This window comes from Somniosus microcephalus, chromosome 30 (assembly GCF_052327205.1).
Source record: "Somniosus microcephalus isolate GS21.2 chromosome 30, FLI_Smic_1.0, whole genome shotgun sequence".
In the NCBI taxonomy this organism is placed as follows: Eukaryota; Metazoa; Chordata; class Chondrichthyes; order Squaliformes; family Somniosidae; genus Somniosus; species Somniosus microcephalus.
The window spans coordinates 43,272,717-43,278,716 of record NC_141016.1 but is presented as its reverse complement, the minus strand read 5'-3'; the positions used below and the strand labels follow the sequence as shown (position 1 = coordinate 43,278,716).

Below are 6,000 nucleotides of genomic sequence, written 5' to 3'. Positions count from 1 at the left end.
TCTGTAACTCCTCCAGCCCGACAACCCTCCGAGATCTCTGCACTCCTCCAGCTCAGACCTCTTGTGCATCTCCTCTTCACTTTGCCCTGCCATTAGGGGCCATGCCTTGCATGCTGTAAACTCTGGACTGCCCTCCCTAAACCTCTCCGTCTCCCCATTTCTCTCTTGTCCTTTAAGACCCTCCTTAAAACCTACATCTTTGATGAAGCTTTTATTCATACCCCCGATAGCCTCTTCCCCAGCTCGGTGTCTGATCACACTCCTGTGAAGCTCCTTGGGACGTTATCCTATGTTAAAGGCACTATATAAATGCAAGTTGTTGTTCAGTCGTTCCAAAGCTTCATGGTCAATTAATTAGTTAAATAATTTTTATTATGCATGCAAACATGGAAACCATTTTGTGCACAGCAAGATCCCACAAACTGAATGACCAGTTAATCTATTTTGGTGGTGTTGGTTGAGGGATAAATGTTGGCCAGGATACCAGGAAAACCCTCTGCTCTTCTTCAAATATTGGCCGTGGGATCTTTTACATCCACCTGAGCTGGCAGACATGGCCTTGGTTTAACATCTCATCCGACAAAGGACAACTCTGCCTGAGCAGCACTTGCTCAGCTCTTCACTGGAGTGTCAGCCAGGTCCCTGGAGTGCGGTTTTAACCCAGGACCCTCTGACTCAGGTGAGAGCGGTACCACTGAGTCAAGCTGACACTTGAGAGTTGGACTTTGACTGATGAATACGTGGTTAAGAGCCCTTGATTGGTATATGGTAAATCATTTGCTCTCAGACTTCAATGATCTACATTCACTCGCCTTTTCAATGTGTGGTACAAGACCAGTGCTTTCTCGCAGGATCATGGCTCGCTCCTGTTTGATGGTTCCCCACAAATACTGCCACCAGTGCCAGGATGCATACTCCATTTGCTCTGGCTCCAGATTAGCATAATGGGTTTAGGAACAACAGCAGAGGGAGGGGTGGGAGAGATGTAATGAGATTTCAATCAGGCTTGAAGTTCCTTTTTTAATTCTTAGATATATTTGCTTTTTTCTGCAGTGATCAGAGTTTCAGCAAAGCAATTAATTGAGAGCGCGCGACTTAAAAAAAAGGAAAATCCTTTGGCCCAGGTCCAAAAGTTGTTATTCTGTGAGAAGCAGCTTCCCCTGCCAGGCTTTCAGCATGAACCCGCCCATTCCTTTCCTTTGACTCAGTGTCTTGGCAGTGCATGGGGGGATTTAAAAGAGAAAGAGAGACAGAAAGCAAGCAGTGGATCACTGGAGAACAGACAGATCTCTGGGAGCTTGAACTGAGGCAAGCTCTGGCTGCCTTCCACTCATCGCTGACGAGCTGCTACCAGTCATCCTGATTGTCCAGGGACATACAGATGTAGAGGTCAGTCAAGGTCAAGAGAAAAGGGCCGTGTCCCCAGGAGCCTTGGCAGGCGGAACAAAAGGCTGAAGTGAAGGTTTTCTCTCTTTCGCTGCCTTCCCATGTGATCAGCTGGCTGAATCTGCACTCAGCTGCTTGTGTCTAGAAGCCAAGGGTTGAGGGGATAATGAATAATTAATGTGTATTGTGCAATAGCTGGAGAGACACAGCTCACTGGGAGGACCGCTGCTGCTTGCTGCTGATACAGACACAACGCAGGCAGTCCTGGTGGTCTTTGTTGTGCTGCAGTGGATCTGTGGGTAAAAATGGAGACCTGATACAAGCTTCTGTTCTGTGCTGAGGGAACACAGCAGAGGAAAAAAAGACACAGATAAAGGGGACACCTTTCAATCTGTCCCTGGGTAAGTGAGAGATGCGCCGACAAGCACTGGAACACGAGTTTAGGCAGCCTGTTACTGAGCCTTTTTTTTTAAACAGCACACCAGGTTGGTGTGTAAGAGAGATTTGTGCAGGGCAGAATCTCAGGTGTTTGGGGACAGAGGAGGCAAGAGAATCGGGGGCAAACACCAGCTTTTGTTGGCTTAAGCACAGAGCTGGTGTACAGGAATGAAAAGGGGTACACAACTCTGTTGACATGAATGTCTTTTGTGCTAATAATTTATAAAATGTGTGAGTTCTGTGCACACCTAGGATGGAAATTACATGCAGTACATCTGTTTTCCAGAGGCAGTATTTGGCTATGTATTTTAAACTTTGTTCTGGTGACTTAAATATGATATTACAGCTCTGCAGAAAGTGCAGTACAAATATATTTCACTGGTGCCATGTCTAAATGGCAGCTATGTAATTTTAGGGTAAAGGCTCTCAGTATGAATCATCATAGTAATTTAAATAAAATCATAAGCATTCAAGAAATAAATCGAATTTTTGAGATCAGTGCTATATTGTGCAGTAAATAGTGTGTGAACATAAAAACAAATTCACCAGTATCTGGTGGGACAGTGCATTGCTGCACTGATATGTTGCCCGCACACCCCCAGTGCATTGCTGTGCCATTCACTGCCTCTGCCCCAGTTTGGACAGTGCATTATTGCACTAATAAGCTGCACCCCTCCCCCCCCGACCCCCTGTTGCAGTTGAATACAAAGTCTAGCCCACAATCCCTCACGTGTTGAGTGCTTGAGCCCAGCTGGGCTGTCTGGAGGGAACAAGTGAAGCAAAACCAGAGGTAGGGAGGCAAAAATGGAGGGTAAGTCTACTCGCAGTGTTCTCAAGCACCTTCTAATGGCTATTGAAGAGCAGAATTGGCTGATGGCTCGTAACAGTTCACTTGCCTGCCAGCCTGGTAAGGCCAGTAAGTGTAGGGCAGTGGAGATAGGATGGCATCTTTTGCCCCCTCCACTGGGGCACCTGAAATAACCACTCTGTGTGGGAGTGTACATGTGTGAACAGGTCCATTCGTGTACATCCAAAACATTTTTTTTTTTAAATACTGTTGGCCATTTTTCCATTATTGAAATGACTATTTATCACGCCTGAAACTAGCCCGTCCCAATTCAAAACCAGCTGGTGGCCACCTGAAGAGAGAAAGAGATGGGTAAAGTAACTTAGAAAATGGTAAAGGGGCAAGTTAGAATAATAGAATCCAATACAAACAACAGGCTTAGCCTCTCAAAATGAACGGTTGAGGTCTGTAGAACAGTAGACATCAAAAATTGTTTTTCATGATCAATGTAGTTTTATCATCACTGGTGCCAACCTTATTTGTTGGCACCAGTGATGAAATTGTAATATTTGAAAAAAAAATTGGAAGAAGAATTGGTTTTACCGTAAACGTACAAGTTAGTATTGCTTCAGGCTCATGGGTTTACAATGAATACAATGACAACTTAAGAACATAAGAAATAGGAGCAGGAGCAGGCCATTCGGCCCCTCGAGCCTGCTCCGCCATTTAATGAGATCATGGCTGGTCTGATTTTTGGCCTCAACTCCACTTTCCCGCCCGCTCCCCATAACTCTTGATTCCCCTGTTGCTCAAAAATCTGTCTAGCTCAGCTCTCTGGGGTAAAGAATTCCAAAGATTCACGACCCTCAGAGAAGAAATTCCTCCTCATCGCCATCTTAAATGGGCGACCCCTTATTCTGAGACTATGCCCCCTCGTTCTAGATTCCCCCACGAGGGGAAACATCCTCTCGGCATCTACCCTGTCCAACCCCCTCAGAATCTTATGTTTCAATAAGATCACCTCTCATTCTTCTAAGGCCTTGGGTTACCAAAACACTCTCTATATCCTGGGTCCTCACTTTCTAACCTACCAACTAGAATTGGACAGTGGTTCAATGACTTGTGCAACATCTTAAGGATTGAATTGAAGTTGGTCACTGTTCAGAAAGATTGGCTATACTGTTGCGTACCCACACCTTCTCTCTAAGCGTTCCAAGCTCTGTTCAGTTACAAACATACAGCTGCTTGGCTTGGTCCAACCAGGTGGTCAAGAAAGCTCAAAAAGCTGTTTGCTGGGTCAGAATCCTCAAAAAGTTGGCCCACGCTGGTCACTATTGCTAATTGCAGTGTTCTACAAACCCAACAGCTGATGGTATATTGCAACCCTGTTTTGGCCAGTTGGAGGGAAAATGCAAGTCTTGCTAATGACTAATAATGTAAAGCTGTACAGACCAGTGGGTTTGATTGGATGACTTGCTCCCTGCCAGAGTCCAGCTTCTCAGACATCGAAGAGCTGTGGCCAGTCTGTCCTGTACAACAGAATGAAAGGGGCCACAGCACAGACATTTCAAGCCCTTAAGCTGGATATACATGTTTCTTAATTATCATACTTTAGGCAAAGATTTCTCTCTCTCACAAAAGCAGAATGCACAAAACTCCATTTATATACAAAACCAAAATACTGCGGATGCTGGAAATCTGGAATAAAAACAAAATGCTGGAATCACTCAGTAGGTCAGGCAACATCAGTGGGGAGAGAAACCGAGTTAGCGTTGCAGCTCGATGACCTTTCGTCAGAACATTTATACACACCCTGCTATCCATGGAAACTTCAGCGCAAAACTAAGAACAACTAATTAATCCATGGAGAAACAAGACCAGGACCCCACCAGTTACTGCAGCTGCACCTCGGACTCCGAGATCAATCCAGAAAGTCTAGACAGAAGCTTCACACACTGCTTCTGCTGCCTGTGGAACTCCTCTGACCTGAACCCTCACTCCCACTGGTGTCCTGCAAATGGCATCTGATTCAGCTGGGTCTCCTGCCCTGTAGCCCCCCGACTCCTACTGGTTCCGGACCTGTAGCCCCCCAACTCCTACTGGTTCCTGACCTGTAGCCCCCCGACTCCTACTGGTTCCTGACCTGTAGCCCCTCGACTCCTACTGGTTCCTGACTTGTAGCCCCCCGACTCCTACTGGTTCCTGACCTGTAGCCCCCCAACTCCTACTGGTTCCTGACCTGTAGCCCCCCAACTCCTACTGGTTCCTGACCTGTAGCCCCCGACTCCTACTGGTTCCTGACCTGTAGCCCCCCGACTCCTACTGGTTCCTGACCTGTAGCCCCCCGACTCCTACTGGTTCCGGACCTGTAGCCCCCCGACTCCTACTGGTTCCTGCCCTGTAGCCCCCCGACTCCTACTGGTTCTGGACATGTAGCCCCCCCGACACCTACTGGTTCCAGACCTGTAGCCCCCCGACTCCTACTGGTTCCTGACCTGTAGCCCCCCGACTCCTACTGGTTCCTGACCTGTAGCCCCCCAACTCCTACTGGTTCCTGACCTGTAGCCCCCGACTCCTACTGGTTCCTGACCTGTAGCCCCCCGACTCCTACTGGTTCCTGACCTGTAGCCCCCCGACTCCTACTGGTTCCTGACCTGTAGCTCCCTGACTCCTACTGGTTCCGGACCTGCAGCCCCCCGACTCCTACTGGTTCCGGACCTGTAGCCCCCGACTCCTACTGGTTCCTGACCTGTAGCCCCCCGACTCCTACTGGTTCCTGACCTGTAGCCCCCCGACTCCTACTGGTTCCTGACCTGTAGCTCCCTGACTCCTACTGGTTCCGGACCTGCAGCCCCCCGACTCCTACTGGTTCCGGACCTGTAGACCCCCTGACTCCTACTGGTTCCTGACCTGTAGCCCCCCGACTCCTACTGGTTCCTGACCTGTAGCCCCCCTGACTCCTACTGGTTCCTGACCTGTAGCCCCCCTGACTCCTACTGGTTCCTGACTTGTAGCCCCCTGACTCCTACTGGTTCCTGACTTGTAGCCCCCCGACTCCTACTGGTTCCTGACCTGTAGCCCCCCTGACTCCTACTGGTTCCTGACTTGTAGCCCCCCGACTCCTACTGGTTCCTGACTTGTAGCCCCCCGACTCCTACTGGTTCCGGACCTGTAGCCCCCCGACTCCTACTGGTTCCTGACCTGTAGCCCCTCGACTCCTACTGGTTCCTGACCTGTAGCCCCTGACTCCTACTGGTTCCTGACCTGTAGCCCCCCGACTCCTACTGGTTCCGGACCTGTAGCCCCCCGACTCCTACTGGTTCCTGACCTGTAGCCCCCCGACTCCTACTGGTTCCTGACTTGTAGCCCCTCGACTCCTACTGGTTCCA

The 6,000-nt window shown here is 49.1% G+C and overlaps 1 protein-coding gene across 5 annotated transcripts in view; it reads left to right on the top strand.

Moving 5' to 3' along the window:
• The first annotated feature begins 1,239 nt into the window (after positions 1–1,239).
• Positions 1,240–6,000, top strand: part of LOC147098181 (zinc finger MIZ domain-containing protein 1-like) — a 162,277-nt gene continuing 157,516 nt past the window's right edge. Inside the window, exon 1 of one of the 5 annotated variants that reach the window (XM_085971386.1) lies at positions 1,240–1,389. The gene's annotated coding sequence lies outside the window, so the exon portion shown is untranslated. Of the gene's footprint in view, positions 1,390–1,424; positions 1,788–6,000 lie in introns of those variants that run through there. The other 4 variants (XM_085971387.1, XM_085971385.1, XM_085971389.1 and 1 more) reach the window with 4 other exon arrangements.